Genomic DNA, 24114 nt, shown 5'->3' on the forward strand with positions numbered 1-24114 from the left:
CAAAAGCTAGAAGCAAGCTGACTGTCCATCGTCAGGAGAATGCACAAGCAAACTGTGGTTCACCCATGCCATGAACACTACTCAAAAAAACCAAAAAGGGAGCAAATGAACATGGGTAAGTTTCACACATGTTGCGCTGAGTGAAAGAAGTCAGGCATAGCCATTCACAGGATGCTCGAGGTCAGGCAAAACTCATCACTGGCGCTAAAACTCAGGCAGCAATTGCCTCTGTGTGTGAGGCCTGGCCTGCAAGGCACAGGGGACTTTTTAGACAGAGGGAGCACTGTCTATCTTGATGGTGTGTGGATTACATGGGCGCATTTCTCAAAATCCTTAGAATTGTACATGTTAGATCTGCACATTTCCTGGTACAGATGCTTTAACCTTAAAAAAAAAAAAAAAAAAAAAAAGAAAAGAAAAGAAAAGGCAGAATTGGTACCCCTGGTTTTCCTGTCTACATTGGCTCCAAAAGCTCGCACATTCTCCTTTCTTGCTCCCCATGGTCATGTGTCCAGCCTCCCAGGGTGCGAAATCCCTTTGTGCCTCGATTAATGCAGCCACATCCCCCCTTTTGTAGATAGAACATGGTATTTATTTCTTCATAATGATCTACCTCTGGAGTATAAACCCTTCACACCCTCCCCTGAGTGTGAATCACCCCTGGGATCACGTTACACTGTATTAACCAAGAATTTTACAGAGTAACTAAGGTCCCAAATCAGTTGACTTTGATTTAATCAAATGGAAGATTCTCCTGGGTGGGTCAGACCTAAAAGATGTCAGAGAGATTTCTCCTGCTGTCTTTCCTGCGAACTGCCCATTGAGAGGCCACACAGCTAGAACCTGAGGGTGGGCAGTGACAAAATGGGGACCCCACCTCTGCAACTGCAAGGAACTGAATCCTGCTCACAACTAGTTAGTCTGATAGAGGTCCCAAAGCCTCAGATGAGATGGGCCAACAGCTTGGTTCTACCACACGACCCTGAACAGGACCCAGCTGAGCCGTGCCGAGACCTCAGACCCACAGGAACCATGAGATGGTCTGTTTGTGTTTTTTTAAGTGCCTAAGTTGGTGATAATTTGTTATGCAGCCGTGTTAGTTAGAACTATACACCCCATCCGTATGCCTCACCCTCTAGTCCTTGTAAACGCCTGCTCCCCTCTCCTACCCCTCACTTCTAGAATTAGGGCCATCAGCCCACACTGGGTGTACCCTTCCTGTCTGCCAGGACAAAGATCTCCTGTCAGGGCCTGTGAGGCTGCCCACCCCTCTATGTGGAGCCCAGCTGCCAGGCACCATGAGCAGGGCTGTCCCCCTCTTAGGCTTCCCTGCCCTCCTGATGCTTCCATTCTCCCTTTACAGTACACATCTTCTCAACAGAGGGATTACAGGGCATTGCCCAGGTGAGCCCAGTGACATCACAGGGAGGAGATGGGCATGGGGCAGAGGGGAAGAGTGGTAGGAACCAGAAGACTGAATGCTGCTGCCTTTGTAGATGCCAGAAGGGCCAGGAGCCAAAGAGTGAAGGTGACTGTAAAGGCTGGAAAAGGCAAGAAATGGAGTCTTTCCTGGAGCCTCCAGAAGGAATCAGCCCTACTGGCCCATCTTGGACTTCTGACCCCCTGATCCATAAAGGATTAAATTTGCGTTATTTTAAGCCATCAATTTTGTGGTGATTTGTTATAGCCGCAAAAGACACACGTTTTCTAACTGATATGCAGCCTGTCTCTCAGCCTTGCCTTGGCCACACAGTCAGGGCTTACACACTCTCAAAACTTCCTGAGTAAGGGGCACCTGGGTGGCTCAGTCGGTTGAGCATCCGACTTCAGCTCGGGTCATGATCTCACGGCTCGTGAGTTCAAGCCCCGCATCAGGCTCTGTGCTGACAGCTCGGAGCCTGGAGCCTGCTTTGGATTGTCTCCCTCTCTCTCTCCCCCTAACCCACTCACATTCCGTCTCTGTCTCTCTCAAAATTAATAAATAAACATTAAAAAAAAATTTAAAAAAAACTTCCTGGGTGAGCCTGTGAAAATCCACTGGAGAGTCTAGAATGTTGGTGGGGTCAGTGAGTGATGAATTGATATGTTTATAAAAATAAAGTTTATAATCCTGAACATGGATTATATCACTTTGGCTTCTAAACACTTTGGATTCTTCAGACAGTATTTAGCCGAAAGAACACGAAGGGCCTGCCCTCGACCAGGTCTCAGCCCCGTGGATGGGCTGAGAGGGGGCAACGGGTCCCTAAGACTCTTCTTTGGGACAGAGAAGAGGCATACACAATTTCCCTCTTCTCCTCGGGGCTGAGAGCAGCAGCTGCTCCGTGTCTGAGACATCCGTCCCCGTTTCCAGAGAAGCTGCTGGCAGAACAGGCACGCATCTGGTTCATGTAGGAGGATGAGCTCAAACTTGGCCTGCAGAGAAGGATGGCCTCTTAGGAGAATAGGCCTCCATGATAGGTTATTCGTTTTTTGTGGGAATACTTTTTCGACATAAGGAAAGATGGCAAAAATGAGTGGTCAGGAGACCGTGTTCATGGCCTGTGACCCCATTCCTGCTCCTGCTGAGACCCAGACCCTTGTTCTCTCAACAGTGACTTCTTCATGCTCAAGGCCCAGCTTAAATGCCCCCACCCCAACCTCTTGTCCCAAATGGATCCTGCTTATTCATTTATTGCCATCATTTTTATTTTCACTTATGAAATATCTCAAACACAGAGTAGAGTAGGGAGAGCAGAGCAATGACCATCGCTGAACCCATTTTCTAGCTTTGCCGATCTTACATTTGCCATTCTTGCTTTAATGACCTCATTGCTGAGACATTTGAAATTACAGACATTATGACATTTCACACATAAATACTTCAGTATTCATCTCTAAAAAAATAAGAACTGCTTTCTACATTAGGCGTAATACTATTGCTGAATCAAATTCAAAATATAATACCAAGCTAAAAATAGCCTCTATATCATCAATGCCTGGGCCATATTTAAACTTCCACAATTTTCCAAAGTTATCTTCTACAAGTTGTTTTTCCTCCTAAACTCTGATGGAAGGGTAGGGCTTGCTTCTGGACTTCTCCATCCTGTATGGCACCAATAGTGGGTGGAAAAGCTACTGTGTTCTCAAAGTACTTGAAATGATTTTTTTCCTGTGTGGGGTTCTACTATCAATAAACTCTGCCATTTTTCCTCAGCTTCTTTTCAATATCAAAAATATTTTCTTTTTAATTTAATTGTTCAAATACGTAAAATACTGACCTGGTTCAAAAGTCAAAGGTCAAGGCACCCTGCAGGCACCCATTTCCATTGGTTTCTAGTTAGTTCTTTCACGGTTTCTTTTTGCAACACATTTCCATACAAAAGGAAGTGCCCTGCATTCACAGAGCTGCACTCCATGTCCTCATTTAACAACACAAGCTGGAGGGTACTCTAGCTCATTCTTCCTAACTTGTAGTGATTGGGTTTTCCATCTCCTGGGTCTGCCATGGGTTCAAACAGTATCACGCAAAAAGACATTTGGGCAGTTTCCAATCCCAAGGCTGCAAAGAAAACTCCATGCATGTGTCATTTCCTGTTCTTGCACATGTGTGCATCTTTAGAACAGACCAAGGGAAACACATCTGTAACTTTGTTAGACCCAGCCAATCCCTCCACGGGATGGCCAACAAGTACACTGAGCCCCCCTTCAGTCTCACCAATGAAATCGCCTGTCAAGCCTCTGGGGTTTTACTAATCTGATGGCTGAGAACCAGTATTTCAGTGCACAGATTTGATTTCTCTTACTACAAATGATGCTAAGCACTTATTTGTATGTTGAGATTCATTTGCTCTAAGAAGAGGCATATTTGTGGCCCTTGCCATCTGTTCAATTGTTCTTGTTTTTTTCTTCTCCATTTCCTGAAACTGTACATATTAAATAGGTGGCCCTTAGTGACAACTTCCAAGTGTTTGTTCTCAACTTGTCATTGGTTTTTTGCTTTTACTTTTTAAACTTTAATCAGGGAGAGGAGGAGTTCAAGATGGTGGGGGAGTAGGGAGACCCTAGGCTTGCTTTGTCCTTTGAACACAGCTAGATAAATATTAAATCACTTTGAACACCCAAGAAGTCTATCTGAGTACTGAGAGAGCAAAACTGCATAACTAGAGGTAGACAAAATGACCACATTATGTAAGGTAGGAACTGCAGAGAGTAGGTTTGAGGGAGAGAAGAGCTGTGGGTGCTAAGATAAGGAGGAGTGAAAAAGAAAGAAAAAGAGAGAGAAAGAGTGAAAGTACTCATTGGGAATTATACGAGAAAAACTCTTCCCCAAAACCATTGGCTGGAAAAGGGAGAGGGGCTGAATACCACAAGATTTCATAAACAGCGGAGTACAGAGTCTGAAATTTTAGAGGTCTGCACCATCGCCAGGGTCGTGCCTGATGGGCTTGGCAGTGCTCTCGGGGGACAGAGGGCAGAGACCCGGGACCGGGCAACATGGTTGGAGAATCCCCTAGTTCACACAGAGAGCAGCAGTTCCCCTGTTTTGAGTGCATTTGGGAGTGACGCCATGGCCTCTCCCTGTGGCGCCAGCATGTTGCCCTGTTCCCTAGCATAGGAACAAAGACACTCTGGCTGAGGACAGCAAACCTTGGTGGTGGCTTTTAGCTACGTTTTACAATAAATTCTGAACTGCTATGCAGTCACACAACTCATTTCTGGGACAAGACTGCACCAGCCACAGCACAGCGAGACCCTCCCCCAGAGGATCAGCACAGGTCCACACCATGCAGATCTCTAAAATTTGGAGTTTTGAGGGGTGCCTGGGTGGCTCAGTCGGTTAAGCGTCCGACTTCAGCTCGAGGTCGAGGTCATGATCTCTCGGTTTGTGAGTTCGAGCCCCGCGTCGGGCTCTGTGCTGACAGCTCAGAGCCTGGAGCCTGCTTCAGATTCTGTGTCGCCCCATTGTTTGGCCCCTCCCATGCTCATGCTCTGTCTCTCTGTTTAATGGTTTAACAAATAACCATTAAAAAAATTTTTTTTTAATTTGGAGTTTTGAAACCCAGCTGCACAGGATAAAATACATGAGTGCTCTTCTGCCTGGCGGGCAGACAGCTCAGTCGCTGGCAGGGTGCAGGTGGGGATCTGGCAGAACCCAGGGACACAAGTGAGGTGATTGTTTGCTCTTCTGTGAGGGCTTTCTGAAGAGTGGCAGGCAGGAGCTCCCCAATCCAGGGATAAAAGAGCTGTGTAAGGCCATTATCTGCTCCCATCAAAACTGGCTGACTTCAGGGAGCAAAACAGCACCACCCAGTAGAGGCCTGAGGTGCTTATACCAAGCCCCCATCCTCACCCAGGGCCCCTGCAGGTTCATCTTCACTAGGGCAAGAACACCTGAGAACCAGAGCAACAGGCCCTCTTCCCAGGAGACCAGCACAAACCACTCACATGCACAAGTCTACTGAGTGTCAAGTGCTGCAAATCTTCAGCTCTAAGGGAAATGGGATCTTGTTTATTTTTTTGTTTTTGTTTTGGGAGGTTTTTTTGTTTGTGTTTTTTACCTCTTCTGAATATAGCTATTACTCTCAGGAGCATGAATACAATAGGTTTTCCTAACAATCTCTCTCTCTCTCTCTCTCTCTCTCTCTCATACACACACACACACACACACACACACACACACACATCATTGACTCAGACAAAATGACAAGATGGAGGAATTCACCCCAAAAGAAAAAACAGGAAGAAGTCATGGCCAGGGATTTAATCAATACAGATACAAGTAAGATGTCTGAACCAGAATTTAAAACAATAACCCTAAGGATACTAGCTGGGCTTGAGAAAAGCATAGAAAACACTAGAGAATCCCTTACTGCAGAGATAAGTCAGGCCAAAAAAAAAAAGAAAATGCTTTAATGAAGATGCAAAACTGAATGATGCAATGACAATAAGAATGGATGAAACACAGGAATGAATCAGTGATGTAGAAGATAAAATTATGTAAAATAATGAAGCTGAAAAAAAAGGAGTGTAAGAAAGGTATTGGATCATGAGTGTAGACTTAGGGAACTCAGTGACTCCTTAAAGCATAATAACTTTCATATCATAGGAGTCCCAGAAGAAAAGATAAAGGAGCAGAAGGTTTATTTGAGCAAATTATAGCTGAAAACTTCTCTAATCTGGGGAAGGAAACAGACATTGAAATCTAAGTAGTACAGAGAATTCTCATTAAATTCAACAAAAGCCAGCCATCACCAAGACATAGTATAGTCAAATTCACAAAATACACAGACAAGGAAAAAATCCTGAGAGCAAAAACGGAAAAAATTTCTTAACTTACAAGGGAAGACAGATCAGATTCACAGCATAACTGTCTGCAGAAATTTGGCAGGCCAGGAGGGAGTGGCATGATATATTCAACATGCTGAAGGAAAAAATATGCAGCCAAGAATACTTTATCCAGCAAGTCTGTCACTCAGAGTAGAAAGAGAGACAAGAGGGGTGCCTGAGTGACTCAGCTGGTTGAGTGTCTAACTTTGGCTCAGGTCATGATCTCATAGTTCATGAGCTGGAGCCCCACATCAGGCTTGCTGCTGTCAGTGCAGAGTCCACTTGAGATCCTCTGTCTGCCTCTCTCTCTGTGCCCCCCCCCCCCCCGCCGTTCATTCTCTCCCTCTCTCTCTCTCCATCTCTCAAAAATAAATAAACAGTAAAAAAAGAGAGAGAGAAACAAGACTTCCCCAGACAAACAAAAACTAAAGGAGTTTGTGACAACTAAACCAGCCCTAGAAGAAAGATTAAAGGGGACTCTTTGAGTGGGGAAAAAAAGACCAAAAGCAACAAAGACTAGAAAGGAACAGAGAACATCACCAGAAACACCAACTTTGCAGGTAACACAGTGGCACTAAATTCATATCTTTCAATAATCACTCTGAATGTAAATGGAATAAATGTCCCAATCAAAAGACACAGGGTATTAGAATGGATTAAAAAACAAGATTCATCTATGTGCTGCCTTCAAGAGACTCATTTTATACCTAAAGACATCAGCAGATTGAAAGTGAAGGGATGAGAAATATCTATCATACTAACAGACACCAAAAGAAAGTCAGAATAGCCATACTCATATAAGAAAAACTAGATTTTAAACCAAAGACTATAACAAAAGATGAAGAAGGACATTGTATCATAATTAAGGGGACTATCCATCAAGAAGATCTAACAATTGTAAATATTTATATCCCCAACTTGAGACATCTAAATATATAAATCAATTAATAACAAACATAAAGAAACTCATTGATAATAATACAATCATAGTAGGAGACTTTAACACCCCACTTACAGCAATGGAAAGATCATCTAAGCAGAAAATCAAAAAGAAAACAATGGCTTTGAATGAAAACACTGGACCAGATAGACTTAGCAGATATATTCCGAACATTCCATCCTAAAGCAGCAGAATACACATTCTTTTCAAGTGCACCTGGGACATTCTCCAGAACAGATTACATACTGTGTCACAAATCAGCCCCCAACAGGTACAAAAGACTGAGACCATACCAAGCATATTTTGAGACCACAATGCTATGAAACTTGAAGTCAACCACAAGAAAAAAATTGGAAAAATTACAAATACATGGAGATTAAATAAAATCTTATGAAAGAATGAATGGGTTAATGAGGAAATTAAAGAAGAAATTTAAAAAATACATGGAGGCAAATTAAAATGAAAACACGATGGTCCAAAACCTTTGGGATGCAGCAAAGGTGGTCCTAAGAGGGAAGTATATAGCAATACAGGCCTACCTCAAGAAGCAAGAAAAGCCTCAAATACACAACTTAACCTTACACCTTAAGGAGCTAGGAAAGGAACAGAAAATAAAGACTAGAGCCAGCAGAATAAAGGAAATAATAAAGATCACAGCAGAAATAAATAATACACACACACACACACACACACACACACACCCCAGTAGAACAGATCAGTGAAACTAATTGCTAGTTTTTAGAAAGAATTAAACCCTTCACCAGACCTATCAAAAAGAAAAGAGAGGGTGCACTGGTGGCTCAGTCGGTTAAGCATCCAGCTTCAGCTCAGGTCATGATCTCATGGTTCATGAGTTAGAGCCCCCCATTGGGCGCTGCACTGATGATGCAGAGCCTGCTTGGGATTCTGTCTCTCTCTCTCTCTCTCTCCCCCTTCCCCCTCAAAAGTAAATAAACTTTAAAATAAAATAATAAAAGAGAAAGAACCCACGTAAGTAAAATCACAAATGAAAGAGGACAGATCACAACCAACACCACAGAAATACAAACAATTATAAGAGAATATTATGAAAAATTATATGCCAACAAACTGGGCAATCTGGAAGAAATGGACAAATTCCTAGAAACATACAAACTACCAAAACTTAAATAGGAAGAAATAGAAAACTTGAACAGACCCATAATCAACAAAGAAATTGAATCAGTAATCAAAAATCTCTCAACAAACTAAAGTCCAGGGCCAGATGACCTCCTAGGGGAATTCTACCAGACATTTGTTTTTTTATTTTTTTATTTGTTATAATTGTAAAGCACTTCTTTTTTTTAAATATAATTTATTGTCAAGTTAGCTAACATACAGTGTACACAGTGTGCTCTTGGCTTTGGGGGTAGATTCCCAAGATTCATTGCTTACATACAACACCCAGTGCTCATTCCAACCAATGCTCTCTTCAATGGCCATCACCCATTTCCCTCACTCTCCCACCCCACCCCCATCATCCCTCAGTTTGTTCTCTCTCTGTAAGAGACTCTGTATTTAAGTCTCTTACGGTTTGTCTCCCTCTCTGTTCGAAACTGTTTTTCCCCTTCCCTTCCCCCATGGTCTTCTGTTAAGTTTCTCAAGTTCCACATATGAGTGAAAACATATGATCTGTCTTTCTCTGCCTGACTTATTTCACTTAGCATAATACCCTCCAGTTCCATCCACATTGTTGCAAATAGCAAGATTTCATTCTTTCTCATTTCCAAGTAGTATTCCATTGTATATATAATCTTCTTTATCCATTCAGCAGTTGATGGACATTTGGGCTCTTTCCATAATTTGGCTATTGTTGGGAGTGTTGCTATAAACATTGGGTGTACATAGCAGCACTTTCAACAATAGCCAAATTATGGAAAGAGCCCAAATGTCCATCAACTGCTGAATGGATAAAGAAACTGTGGTTTATATACACAATGGAGTACTACATGGCAATGAGAAAGAACGAAATATGGCCCTTTGTAGCAACATGGATGGAACTGGAGAGTGTGATGCTAAGTGAAATAAGCCATACAGAGAAAGACAGATACCATATGTTTTCACTCTTATGTGGATCCTGAGAAACTTAACAGAAACCCATGGAGGAGGGGAAGGAAAAAAAAAAAAAAGAGGTTAGAGTGGGAGAGAGCCAAAGCATAAGAGACTCTTAAAAACTGAGAACAAACTGAGGGTTGATGGGGGGTGGGAGGGAGGGGAGGGTGGGTGATGGGTACTGAGGAGGGCACCTTTTGGGATGAGCACTGGGTGTTGTATGGAAACCAATTTGACAATGAATTTCATATATTGAAAAAAAATAAAATAAAATAAACATTGGGGTACATATGCCCCTATGAATCAGCACTCCTGTATCCTTTGGATATATTCCTAGCAGTGCTATTGCTGGGTCATAAGGTAGTTCTATTTTTAATTATTTGAGGAACCTCCACACTGTTTTCCAGAGCGGCTGCACCAATTTACATTCCCACCAACAGTGCAAGAGAATTTCCATTTCTCCACATCCTCACCAACATCTGTTGTTGCCTGAGTTGTTCATTGTAGCCACTCTGACCGGTGTGAGGTGGTATCTCAGTGTGGTTTTGATTTGTATTTCCCTGATAATGAGTGATGTTGAGCATCTTTTTAGGTGTCTGTTGGCCATCTGGATGTCTTCTTTGGAAAAGTGTCTATTCATGTCTTTTGCCCATTTCTTCACTGGATTATTTGTTTTTCAGGTTCTGAGTTTGGTAAGTTCTTTATAGATTTTGGATACTAACCCTTTATCTGATATGTCATTTTCAAATATCTTCTCCCATTCAGTCAGTTGTCTTTTAGTTTTGTTGAGTGTTTCCTTTGCAGTGCATAAGCTTTTTATCTTGATGAGGTCCCAATAGTTCATATTTGCATTTATTTCCCTTGCCTTTGGAGATGTGTTGAGCAAGAAATTGCTGAGGCTGAGATCAAAGAGGTTGTTCCCTATTTTTTTCTCTACGGTTTTGACATTTCCTGTCTCACATTTAGGTCTTTCAACCATTTTGAGTTTATTTTGTGCATAGTATAAGAAAGTGGTCCAGTTTCATTCTTCTGCATGTTGCTATCCAGTTCTCCCACCATTTGCTTAAGAGACTGTCTTTTTTTTCCATTGGATACTCTTTTCTGCTCTGTCAAAGATTAGCCCTATGTTTGTGGGTCCAATTCTGGGTTCTCTATTCTATTCCACTGGTCTATGTGCCTGTTTTTGTGCCAATACTATACTATCTTGATTACAGCTTTGTAGTAAAGGCTAAAGTCCAGGATTGTGATGCTTTGGTGTTCTTTTTCAACATTACTTTGGCTATTTGGGGTCTTTTGTGGTTCTATACAAATTTTAGGATTGTTTGTTCTAGCTTTGAGAAGAATGCCAGTGCAATTTTGATTAGGATTGCATTCTATGTACCTATTGCTTTGGGTAGTATTTACATTTTAACAATATTTGTTCTTCCAATCCATGAGCATGGAATGTTTTTCCACTTCTTTGTGTCTTCTTCATTTCTTTTATAAGCTTTCTATAGTTTTCAGCATACAGACCTTTTCCAGACATTTAAAGAAGAGTTACCATGTATTCTTCTCAAACTGTTCCAAAAAATAGGAATGGAAGGAAAACTTCCAAACTCATTCTACGAGGCCAGCATTACCTTGATTCCAAAACCAAACAAACACCCCTCTAAAAGGGCGAATTACAGGCCAATATCCCTGATGAACTGGATGTAACAATTCTCAGCAAGATACTAGGAAATCAAATCCAACAGTACATTAAAAGAATTATTCACCACAATCAAGTGGGATTTATTCCTGGGCTGCAGGTGTGGTTCAATATACACAAATTGATAAATGTGATACACCACATTAATAAAATAAAGGATAAGAACCATATATATGATACTCATAATAGATGCAGAAAAAGCTTTGGCAAATACAGCATCCATTCTTGATAAAAAAAAAAAAAACTCTCAAAAAAGTAGGTATAGATGAAACATACCTCAACATCATAAAAACCATGTATGAAAGACCCACAGCTAATATCATCCTCAGTGGGGAAAACCTAAGAGCTTTTCCTCTGTGGTCAGAAACAAGACAGGGATGTCCACTCTCACCGTTACTATTTAACATACTACTGGAAGTCTCAGCCTTAGCAATCAGACAACAAAAGGAAATAAACGGCATCCGAACTGGCAAGGAAGAAGTCAACTTTAACTATTTGCAAATGACATGATACTCTTATGTAGAAAACCCAAAAGACTCCACCAAAAATCACCAGAACTAACACATGAATTCAGCAAAGTTGCATTCCTATACACCAATAATGAAGCAGCAGAAAAAAGAAATCAAAGAATCAATTCCATTTACAATTGAACACACACACAAAAACATCGAGGTATTCCTAGATCCCTAGGAATAAACCTAAACAAAAAGGTAAAAGAGCTGTACTCTGAAAAGTATAGAACACTTATGAAAGGAATTGAAGAGGGCACAAAGAAATGGGGAAAAATCCCATGCTCATGGATTAGAAGAACAAACATTGTTAAAATGTCTATACTACCCAAAGCAATCTACACATTCAATGCAATCCCTATCAAAATAACACCAGCATTTTTCACAGAGCTAGAGCAAACAATTCTAACATTTGTATGGAACCACAAAAGGCACTGAATAGCCAAAGCAATCTTGAAAAAGAAAAGCAAAGCAGGAGGCATCACAGTTCTGGACTTCAAGCTATATTACAAAGCTGGAGTCATAAAGACGGTATGGTACTGGCACAAAAACAGACACATAGATCAATGGAATAGAATAGAAAACCCAGTAATATACCCACTACTATATGGTCAACTAATCTTTGACAAAGCAGGAAAGAATATCCAATGTAAAAATGACAGTCTCTTCAACAAATGGTGTTGGTAAAATTGGACAGGACATGCAAAAGAATGAAACTGGGCCACTTTCTTACACCATACACAAAAATAAATTCAAAATGGATAAAAGACCTAAGTGAGAGAAAGGATGCCATCAAAATCTTAGAGGAGAACACAGGCAGAAACCTCTCTGACCTCAGCCACATCAACTTCTTACTAAACATGTCTCCAGAGGCAAGGAAAACAAAAGCAAAAATGAACAACTGGAACTTCATCAAGATAAAAACTTCTGCAGAGTGAAGGAAACAATCAACAAAACTAAAAGTTAGGCTACAGAATGGGAGAAGATATTTGCAAATAAAATATCTGATAAATACTTAGTATCCAAAATCTATAAAGAATTTATCAAACTCAACACCCCCCCCCAAAAAAAATCCAGTGAAGAAATGGGCAAAGGACATAAAATAGACATTTTTCCAAAGAAGACATCCCGATGGCTAACACACACGTGAAAAGATGCTCAATTCAACATCACTCATCATCAGGGAAATACAAATCAAAACCACAATGAGATACCACCTCACACCAGTAAGAATGGCTAAATTTAACAACTCGGGAAAACAGAGATTATCGAGGATGTGAGGAAAGGGGAACCCTTTTGCACTGCTGGTGAGAATGCAAACTGGTGCAGTCACACTGGAAAACAGTATGGAGGTTCCTCAAAAAATTAAAAATAGAATTACCCTACAAAGGTAGTTCTAGGTATTTATCCAAAGGATACAAAAATGCTGATTCAAAGGGGCACATGCACCCCAATGTTTATAGCAGTGCTATCAACAATAGCTAAATTATGGAAAGAGCCCAAATGTCCATCTGTTGACTGGTGAACGGATAAAGAAGTTGTGGTATGTATATATATATATGTGTGTGTGTATATATATATGTGTGTGTATATATATATGTATATACATGTGTATATATATATATGTGTATATATATGTGTGTATACACACACACACACACACACACACACACACACACACACAAACACTGGAATATTACTCAGTGATCAAAAAGCATGAAATCTTGCCATTTGCAACCATGTAGATGGAACTGGAGTGTATTACGCAAAGTGAAATTAATTAATCAGAGAAAAAAAAGTGTCATATGATTTCACTCATGTAGAATTTGAGAAACAAAACATATGAACACAGAGGAAGGGAAGAAAAAATAAGATAAAAACAGAGGGAGACAAACCATAAGACTTTTAAATACAGAGAGCAAACTGAGGGTTGCTGGAGGGGAGGTGGGGGGGATGGGCTAAATGGGTGATGGCATCTAATTTTCTCCTTAGCTCCTTTTGAAGCATGGTGATTTGGGGGTGGGAGATGGAGAGAAACGTTTCTAATTTTTCTATGTGAATACATCTGCTTTGACATTCTGTATTTATTTACTCAATTTTGGTAAGTCATAGAAAATTACCATTTCACCCAGGTATTTCAGCCTAGAGTTATAAGTAATCTCTTAAGATTTAATTTTCTCTATCTTGATGGTCATCTCTTCTTCCTTTTAGGACTTCTGCTATGTGTATATATGGTTTTACGTTTCTGGATTAGGTTATCTACTACTCATTTATTTTGTTGGTTGTTTTCAAAGAACTGGGCTTTTATTTGTTAATTCTACCGTTTCTCTGTTTTCCAACTTGTTAATTTCTGACCATCCCTTATTAATGGCTACTTTCAGTTTATTCAATTGTTATTAATTTAAATTTTGGAATTCGACATTTCATTCATTTATTTTTCTTTCTTTTGTTTTTCTTGATATAAATATAAGGCTGTAAGTTTGTCTCTGACCACTGCCCAAGTAACACTCCCTGGATTCTGATATGTTTTCATTACCAACATCTTCTAGCAATTCTGAAATTGGTTTGTATTTATCCTTTGACACAAGAGTTTTTAAACAAAGTTTTAAAATACACAGGCAAAAGAACACTTAAATTTTGTTTTGATTCTTAGTTTTATCGTGTTGTTTACATTATTTCTATCTCGAATTGAAATGTTCATGTGGCCTAATTTGTGGTCAGTTTTCATGATTCTTCTATGTGTCCTGGAACAGAAAATGTGTATTCTTTATGATCAGAGCACAGACTTCGACAGCTATTCACAAGACCTACCACACCATGCTATATCGGACTTCTCCATTCTAACCTCCTTGTGTCCCCTGGATCTGTTTTGGACTGATAGAAGAGCACTAAATCTAATAGTGGGATTTCTTTCTGTTTCTCCTATTGTGTCCTATAGTTTCTGCTTCATAACAATTGCGGTCGTGTCATTTGCTGCATAAATAGCTGTCACTGAAATGCAATCATTATGAAAAGTAGCCCACACTCTGAGGTCCTTCCTCCTCTCATTTAATGTTTGTTGGCCCCAAATGTGTCCTGTACAATATAAATACCATGACCTTTGTATTCTTTTACTCAAATCAACTTTACTAAAACAAATTTATATACAATAAAATGAGCCTGTTTTAAGTGTATAGTTAGGTTAAGTTTTCCCAAACGTGCATTCCTGCATAGCAGCTACCACAACCAAGAACATTGGCATCCCCAACCTTGGGCCTCATCCCATACCCCAAGCAGACACTGACATCCTTCTGACACTATAGATTAGATTTGTCTGGTCTAGAGTTGCATAATAGTAGAATCATACAGTATGCACTCTTTTTTCTGGGTTCTTTCACCCAACATAATGTTTTTGAGGTCCATCCACGTTGTCAGGAATCTATTCCTTTCTGTTGTTGAGTAGAGTGAATTTCCATTGTATGAGTAGTCTGATTGATGAGTAGTCAGTCCTTGACATACTGATGATAATTGGACGCGTTTCCAGGTTTGGGCTTTTATGAATGAGGCTGCTATGAACTCTTCAGTACAGATTTTGGTTTAGACCAATATCTTCATTTTTCTTGGATAAATACCTAAAAGAAGAATTGCTGGATTGTATGGTAAGTATCTGTTTAACGTTTTAACTGTTTTCCAAAGTGTTTGTACCATTTTATACTTCCATCAGAAATGTATGCATTATAGTTGCTTCATCTGTGTCAACACTTAATATTACCAGTCTTATTAATTTTAGCGTTCTGGTGGGTGTGCAGTGGTATCTTATCATGGTTTTAATTTTCTTTTCCCTGATCGCTAATGATTAGCACTTACTGACTAGTCACTCCATTGTGAGGTGCCTGTTACAATCTCCTGCCCAATTTTATTGGGTTGTGTGGTTTTCTAGTTCTATGTACGTAGTTGTGTATGAGTTCTTTTAAAAATCTGAATACAAGTCTTTTATTACATATATTTTGCAAATTTTTTTGCACTCCATGACTTGTCTAATCACCATATTCCCAATGTGATCTTTTGATAAGCAGAAGACTTCAATCTTTATAATGTCTAATATTCCATTTTTATCTCATGGTTATTGCTTTTTTGTGGGTCCTAAAAAATCTTTGCCTAACCCCAAGTCATAAGGACACTCTCTTCTAACATTTGTTTAAGCATTTACATGTAGGCCTATGAGCCACCTCAAATTACCCTGTGTGTATAGTGTGTGTGTCTGTGGAGGGTCTATGAAAGAAGAAGGCCACAGAGGGGGCAGGGTGTCCACCCATAATGGGAAGGGTGTCCATTCATATGACCACTGAACTGTACATATTCAAGGGAGAGTGCAAGAGGCCCGAAGAAAAACATGGGTTAAAAGGGGAAGGGAAAGCAAAGATTTAAGCTGGTGGGGAAAGAAAACTCTTTCAATTAATGGTTTAAGAGGAACCAAACACCTATATTAAAAAAAAAAAAAAAAAGAAAAGAAAAGAAAAAACAAACCTGAAACTTACAGACATTATGGGCATCCTGATAGGGTACACTAAAAAGACACAACATCATCTCTGTGGTATTCCTGCCCATAACGTAATGATATAAATGCATAACTAGAATCTAAATCATGAGGAAACATCCAACTACCCCAAATTGAGGCATGTTCTACAAAATAACTGGTCTATATTACTCCAAGATGTCAAAGTCACAAAACATAGAGAAGGGCTAAGCAACTGTTTCAGATTAAAGGAGACTAGAGACATGACGACCAAATGCAACATGTGACCTGAGACTGGATCATGTGCCAGAAGAGAAAAAATGCTATAAAGGGAATTATTGGGACAATCATCAAAATTTGAATATAGTCTGTGGATGGCATTGTGTCAATATTAAGTTTCCTAATTTGATCACTGCACTGGCTATGTAAGACAATGTTCTTATTCTTAGGAAACACACACTGAAGTACTTAGGGATAAAAATAATACCAAGTATAGCCACTGATGAAATTAGCCTTTGTTTAGAAGTTTTAATAAGCAACTTTTGCAAAAGTACTAACAGCCACACAATTAAAATGTTTTCAACAAAGTGTTCATTTGGAATAAATTTACTAATAACAATTAAGCAAAGAAAATAGGGCATGTAAAGAAAAATCCTCACAAACACATAACTAACATATTTTAGTGTGTATTTCTGTAACAGTTTTGTTTCTATTGCTTTATGAATATCCAGAGTGATCCAAAATGTTCAAATGAAGGAGCTAACCCTGGAGCCAACTTCCCACAAGCTGAGGACTAAGTTTCTCTTGGGGAAAAAATGACAGATGTTGCTAAACTTCCCCCCCCCCTCAAAGAAAGTCTACAAAAAAATGGAGTCTTGTTGATAATTCATGGCCATGACCATTTCTCCACACATTTATCAGCTATGAACATTTGTATACAAATTTTCGTGTGGACATACCTTTTCATATCTTTTAGGTAAAAACCTCAGAGTGAAATGATTGGGTCATATGATAGATATAGGTTTAAATTTTTAAGAAACAAGCTGTTTTCCAAGTAGTTGTACCATTTTACACTCCCACCAGCAGCATATAAGAGAATTCAATTGCTTCACAGTCTCACCAACAACTGGTATGATCAGTCTTAAATTGTAGCCATTCTAATCTCATTGTAGTTTTAATTTGTATTTCCCTAATGACTCATGATGTTGAGGTTTCCTGTGCTTGTTATCCATATATCTTCTTTGTTGAAGTGTCTCTTCAAACCCTTTGTCTGTTTTTTAAAATTGGGTTGTTAGTCTCATTATTTAGTTTTGAGGGTTCTTAATGCATGCTGAATACAAGTCCTTCATTAGATGTATGATTTGCAATTTTTTTCTCCCAGTCTGTGGCTTGTCTTTTCATTCCCGTAACAATGTCTTTCAAAGAGCAGAAGTTTTGTTGTTGTTGTTGTTGTTTATGAAGTCCATTTCAGCGTTTTCTTCAAAAAAAAAAAAATGGGATCTTGCTTTTTGAGTCATATGTATAAAGTGCCCACACCCAAAATTTTTCCATAAATTTTAGTTTTATGTTTTAAATTATCTATTTTGAGTGAATATTTGCATATGGTTCAAGATATGGATCAATGCTCATTTTTACATATTATACAATTATCACAGTACCATTTGTTGAAAAGACTTCTTTTGCACTGAACTACATTTGCACCTTTGTAAAAAAAATTAGTTGTAAATATATGTGTGGATCTATTTTTGGCCTCTATTCTGTTCCATTGATCTATTTGTCTATCTTGTTTCAATACTGCACTGTCCTGATTACTACAATTTATAAGTCTCGAAATTAGTATTATTCCCCCAACCTTCTTTTTCAAAATGATTGCAGCTATTCTGGGTCCTTTGCATTCCCATTTGAATTTTAAAATCAGCTTATCAATTCTACAAAGTAGCCTGTTAAATTTTTAATTGAACCAATAGATCAATTTGGAGAGAAAGAACATCTTAACAATACCATTACCATAGTATATCTCTCCATTTATTAGGGTGTTTTTTAATCAAGAAAAGATATTGAATTTTATCAAATAGTTTTCTGCATCTTTTGAGATGATCATAGCTTTTTTTCTGTTTTGGTTTGTTATCATGGTGAATTACATTTATTGATTTTCAAATGCGAAACAAATTTTGTAATGTTTCATGTACTTAAATTTTTTTAAATAATTTATTCTGAGACAATTGATTCACATGCAGTTTTAAGAAATAATGTAGAAAGACCCTGTGTATGCATTACCCGACTTTTCCCAATGGTAACATCTTATAAAACTATACAATGTGTTGTGTACAATGACACAACCAGGATATTGACATTGACAGAGTTATGATACAGAACAGTTCCATAGAGGATCCCTCTAGGGCTCTTTTATGGTCACATCCCTTTCCCTCCTACTTCTACTCCATCCTTTAACTACAAGCAATCACTAATATGTTTTTCATTTCTTTAATTTTGTCATTTCACAAGTGTTTTGGGATAAGTGTTTTTTCACTCAGCATAATTCTCTAGAGATTTATCTAGGTGTTGTATGTATCAGCAGCTAATTTCTTTTTATTGCTAATATTTCATGGTACAGATATGCCACAGTTTGCTTAACCATTACCCACTGAAGGACAACTTGTTCCTTCTAGTTTGAGGCTTTTATGAATAAAGCTGCTATATACATTTGTTTACAGGTTTTTGTGTGAGTGTAAATCTTCAATTTTCTGGGATAAAGGCCCAGGAATGAAAATTGCTGGGTCATACAATAGTTGCATTTTTAAAAAAATTTCCAAACTGTTTTCCAGAATTCCTATACCATTTTCTAGTCCTTCCAACATCATATAAGTTAAGTCTCTCCATATCCTCAGCCATATTTGGTACTAACACCACCCTTCATTTTAGCCATTCTGATAAATACGCGATGATATCTCATTGTGCTTTTAATTAGCATTTTCCTGATGAATAATGATGTTGAACATCTTTTCATGTGTTTACTTTCCATCAATATCTTCTTCGGTGAGATTTCTCTTCATGTCTTCGGCCTATTTCCTAGCTGGATTATCTTTTTCCCTATTGAAGTTTGAGAGTTCTTTATATATTTTAGTTACTAGACCTTTTCAGATATGTGGTTTGCAAACATTTTCTACAACTCTATAGCTTTTCACCCTTTTAACAGGATCATTCACAGAGCAAACATTTCTGATTTTGATAAACTCCAATTTATAAATTTTCCTATTATGTATCATGCTTTTGGTGTCAAGTCTAAGAATTCTGCCTAGTGCTAGATCCTAAAATTTTTCTATTTTTTTCCTAATAGTTTCATTATTTCTTTTTTTTTTTAATTTTTTTTTTCAACGTTTTTTTATTTATATTTGGGACAGAGAGAGACGGAGCATGAACGGGGGAGGGGCAGAGAGAGAGGGAGACACAGAATCGGAAACAGGCTCCAGGCTCCGAGCCATCAGCCCAGAGCCTGACGCGGGGCTCGAACTCACGGACCGCAAGATCGTGACCTGGCTGAAGTCGGACGCTTAACCGACTGCGCCACCCAGGCGCCCCTAGTTTCATTATTTCTATGTTTTACATTTGGTTCTATGATCCATGTAAAATTAATGTTTATATAAAGTGTGAGATTTAGGTGGAGGTTCATTTTTTTTTTTTACTTATGAATGTCCGACTGCTTCAGAATCATTTATTGAAATGGCAATTTTTCTTCCATTGAATTGATGGTGCACCTTTGTGGAAAAAACTTTGAGTACTTTTTCAACCCTACCCTTTTTCTCCTCTCCCTCTGGGACCCTGATGTCATGAATGTCAAATCATTTGTCACAGTCCCATAGGTCCTTGAGCCTCTGCTTATTTTTTTTTAGTCTATTATCTCTCTATTGTTCATATTAGGTAATTTCTATTGTTTTATATTTCAGTTCATGGACTCTTTCCTCATTCTACTGTTTGTTTTTTTAATTTCTTGTCAAGTTCCTCATTCTACTGTTAGTTTTAAATTTTGTTTGGTTCTTCTTAATACCTTCTATTTCTTAAGACTTTCTATTCCATTTCTTTACTGAGGCCTTTCTATTTTTCATTTGTTTCAAGCATGTTTGTAATTATTCACTGAAGCATTTTCATCAGATAATTCTAACATCTGTTACCTCAGTGTTGGCATCTATTGATTGTCTTTTTCGTTCATTTTGAGATCCTCCTGATTCTGGGTATAATTAGTAATGTTTGATTAAAATCAGGACATTTTTGTATTATGTTAGGAGATTCTGGATCTGTTTTAAATCTTGTTTTAGTTGGCTTTCTTTGACAGTGCTCTGGCAAAGAGAAGGGGCACTATCTTGTTACAGTCAGATAGAGGTAGAAGTCCCTGTTCCCCATGAAACCCTCCAGTGATACACAAGGAGAGGAGAACTCTGTTACTTCTGGGTGATGGAGGGAGTTCCAGCTCCCCATGTGGTCTCCACTGATAACCACACTGGAGGTGGCCTCATTCCTGCTGAGCAATATGTAAGTCCTAAGTCTTCAACAGGATCCACTGACACCATTCCAGTGAGGAGGGAGAAATATACCTCATTACTGATGGATAAAGGTGGAAATCCATTCTTTCTGTGGTCTCCACTGAGCTGCAAGGAGTCATGCTTCATTTCCAACTAATGGGGATGAAAAGCCTGGCTCTCTATTTGGCATTCTGTAGTATCATTCTTGTGAGGGTGAAAGTCTAGGCTCCTCCACTTGGCCTTTGTTTGCATGGTGGGAGTGGGGCCATAGTTTTCCTTTTATGTGGTTTATAACTAGAATAGAGAGATTAATGTCTCAAAGTTTTCTGCCTTTCTAGGTTGTCCCTTTCCTGATCCTTTGACTTGATCCCTTTCCTTGATCCAAGAGCAAGCTTTTGTTGGGACTAGTTTTGTCTGCATCATTGTTATTTCTAGGTTACCAGCTTTTTCAGCTCCAGCCTGAAATGTATAAAGCAGAAAGAAAACCCAGAGAACTCACCACCATGTTGTTCCTCAGTTCCTAATGTCCCTGGTGGTCTCCCTTCTTTTCTGTACCTTGTAGAATCTTTTTAGGTTTGTTTTATATACAATATCCAGATTTTTAGTTGTACTTAGTGGGTGGAACAGGGAAAAGTAATCCCATGTCACAAAGAAGTAGCCAGTTTCACATATTTTTATTGCTATATTATTTGGTGTATTGAGATTTGTGACAATTTTATCTCCTTTATAAATATACAGTGACATTTTATCTTGTTTCATAATTTGTGTCTTAAATTCAATCTGCCTTGTCTTCCTAAGGTTGAATGGGTCTTTTCTGAATCACTTTAATTTCTTATTTATAACATATATGTTGGCTTTGCTATTTCTTTCAATGAGTTAATTTAATGTGAATTTGGCATAACAGATTTTTTTTTGTCTTAATGCCAGCATCTTACATTTTCTATTTATAATTTTTTTTTAATTTTCTCATTCTTGTTATTTCACTTTCTTCTTTCTGAAGTTGGGTGTTTTCCTTCTGGTAATATGAAAGGTTTTCAATCTGTTTAATTACTCCAGTTTCTTCTTTCATATATTATATTCTAACACTTTTCTTAGATTTAGCATATTTAGAGAATATCTATTGACCACGCACTAAAGAGGACAAGAAAGTGAAAGGCTGCCTCTTCATCACAACTTTCCTCTCCTTGCTTACTTTCTGATTTTTTCTGGTTTTAATTCATGCTCATTTCTGTTTAAGTTCTTCTCTCTCTGGGACCCTTTATAACTGTTTCTTGATTTTTTTTAACTTAGAAAATATCTGTGCCATCCCACTGTGAGAGATCAATATTCTAATATCCATACTCCCTTCCCCAAGCCTCTTGATTTCTTTTGTCAATTTTACTTTATCATCATTTATGACATTTTCTTCTGAGACTCCGTCCTATAGTTGTGGGACTTTACTTTTCTATAGTATTAAGTCTGTGCTCATCCCCTATCTTTGCCTTGTAGGTTTTCCTTTCATCTCTTAATTAAAGAATTTTATTTTATTTAACACAGCTAACATCCAGAAATTTCATATTTGAGACTACTTCCTGCTTTTCTACTTGAATGACTGCTTGACATGACATAGCACCTGTTGACTTCTCAGTGCTTCAGTGTCCTCATGCCATCTTTGGCTGGGCAATTTCTTTTTTCACCTCTCTCATTAATCATTATATCACTGCAATCTTTTTTTTTTTTTTTTAAGTATAACTGGCGTTACCACCCCAACTGAAAATGCCTGTGGGATTTTCACCCTTGGATATTTTTCTTCCAGAAAAGAATTTTTCATATCAGGCTTCTTTCAGGCTTTCTTAACTGGGCTCCCCAAGAAAAATAAGTCATAATACCCTAAGGCATGCATTGCTGATAACAAATCAACTTGATTTCTCTGCATCTGGAATAGTACTAGTCATAAACCATCCTGGGAGAATTGAGAAAATAGTCACTTAATCATTTTTTGTGTCCTGTGGTCCAGCTGAGGAGCCCTATTGAAAAAAGCAAAAATGTTGGTTTTGCTTGTATTTTTCTTGCTTATATGTACCTTGCTCAGTTCTTGCTAAATCTTTTCCTTATTCTTATATATTCAGGTCAATCACCTCAATGTTCCCCTCCCCCCATGACCCTTTGAGGACTGGACCCTCCCAAACTAGAAGACCAAGTCAAAATGTGTGCCTTGCTGGGTGCAGGCCTGGGCTCTGGCTTCTGTTCAATGGCCAGCACAAGAATCCACTCTACCCTGCCCATAACATATCTGGTCCAAGGCAGAGGGATCTCAGGTGTCACCCCCAAGTCTAATAGCTGTTTTGCTTTTGCCCAGTTTACCTTTGTCTGGAAGTTGGTGCTTTTCATATCTTTCCCTCGAATCAGAAGGCAATAAAAGCTAAGAGCAGGCAGCTGAGGGCTCCCATGTTGAATCCCCTGGCACGTTTAGTGTGCCAGCTCCCTCATCCTGCTCTCTGAGGTCTTCTCTCATTTGTCTTATCCTCTCTTTGTCTTTGGCCACATTTCTGTCTGTTGTTGGTGATAAGCCGCACTGGGTGTTCCATCTTTCATTCTCCTTGCCAGCTAGTGACCCCATCCTATCCCAGAAGAAATCACCATCACTGTGGTTGGGGCAAGAGGAAAGGGGTGAGAAAGACTCCACTCTCTTTGAAACTTTCACCTCCTTTCCCAGGGCTGCTGACTCCCATTTCATTCATACTCCTGCTGACAGGATCAGTGGGCATTTTCCCCAAGACTCTGACTTCAGCCTTCTCTCTTCACAGCTTCTAGGCAGGGTGGAGGCAAGTGCTGCTTTGCAGCAGCAAGCTGGTCTGCCTCTCTCCCTTTCAACAATAAAGACTTTTGCTGTCACTTGGCTTAACTTCTCCAAATCCCTGTGTTGTTCATATCCTTGTGTTTGAGAGTAGTAAGACTGAGAACTGGTTTCACCCAACCTTCTAAGCCAAAAGCAATTGACAACTCTACAAAAATGTGGAGTGGTGACTTTGATCCCTAGCTTATGGATGAAGAAACCAGGAACTTCTTCCAGAGCTTCAGCCAGCAAGTGATGGGGCTATATAGCATGGAGGCTTCTCATTCCCATCTTGTACTTTTACTTCTTAAATATGGTAGGGACAGAAGCAAGATTTCCTGATCAAAAATTGTTTCATTCAGTATGAGTGTTTCATTTAGTATGAGGTGTCTTGGTGGAAAGAACATTTGTTTTCTTGGAAAGAACTCCTTAACAAGTGCTAGAGTAGAAAGGCAAAGGAGTTGGCTCCTTCTCCTCTCATTGTGATCAAGGAGGGCAACAAGCCTTCAGAAAAGAGACAAGGTGATGTGGATGTACAGCACAGTAGGGAGGATTTTAAAGTCACTAGAGGAGTTTAAATGTGGTAAGGAAAAGAAAAATGCTGAGACTGTGAAGGATATGAGCTGGGAGAGAGCAAAGTGGACTTCAGAAAGTCAGGCACATCTTAGAGTCTTATACGAACCTCCTCCCCCCCACCCATGTACCACTCAGTATGGTCGGTGTTTCTCATTTAAAGCTTCTGAGGGGTACTGAGATGTGAGGAGTCCTGTAC

The 24114-nt window shown here is 39.0% G+C and overlaps 1 long non-coding RNA gene across 1 annotated transcript in view; it reads right to left on the reverse strand.

Annotated features, from left to right (window-relative positions):
- LOC131512983 (uncharacterized) overlaps positions 1-24114 on the reverse strand; it is a 30861-nt gene that overhangs the window by 4004 nt on the left and 2743 nt on the right. The gene's annotated exons all lie outside the window — the stretch shown is intronic.

The sequence above is a fragment of the Neofelis nebulosa genome, chromosome 5 (genome assembly GCF_028018385.1).
Source record: "Neofelis nebulosa isolate mNeoNeb1 chromosome 5, mNeoNeb1.pri, whole genome shotgun sequence".
Classification (NCBI taxonomy): Eukaryota; Metazoa; Chordata; class Mammalia; order Carnivora; family Felidae; genus Neofelis; species Neofelis nebulosa.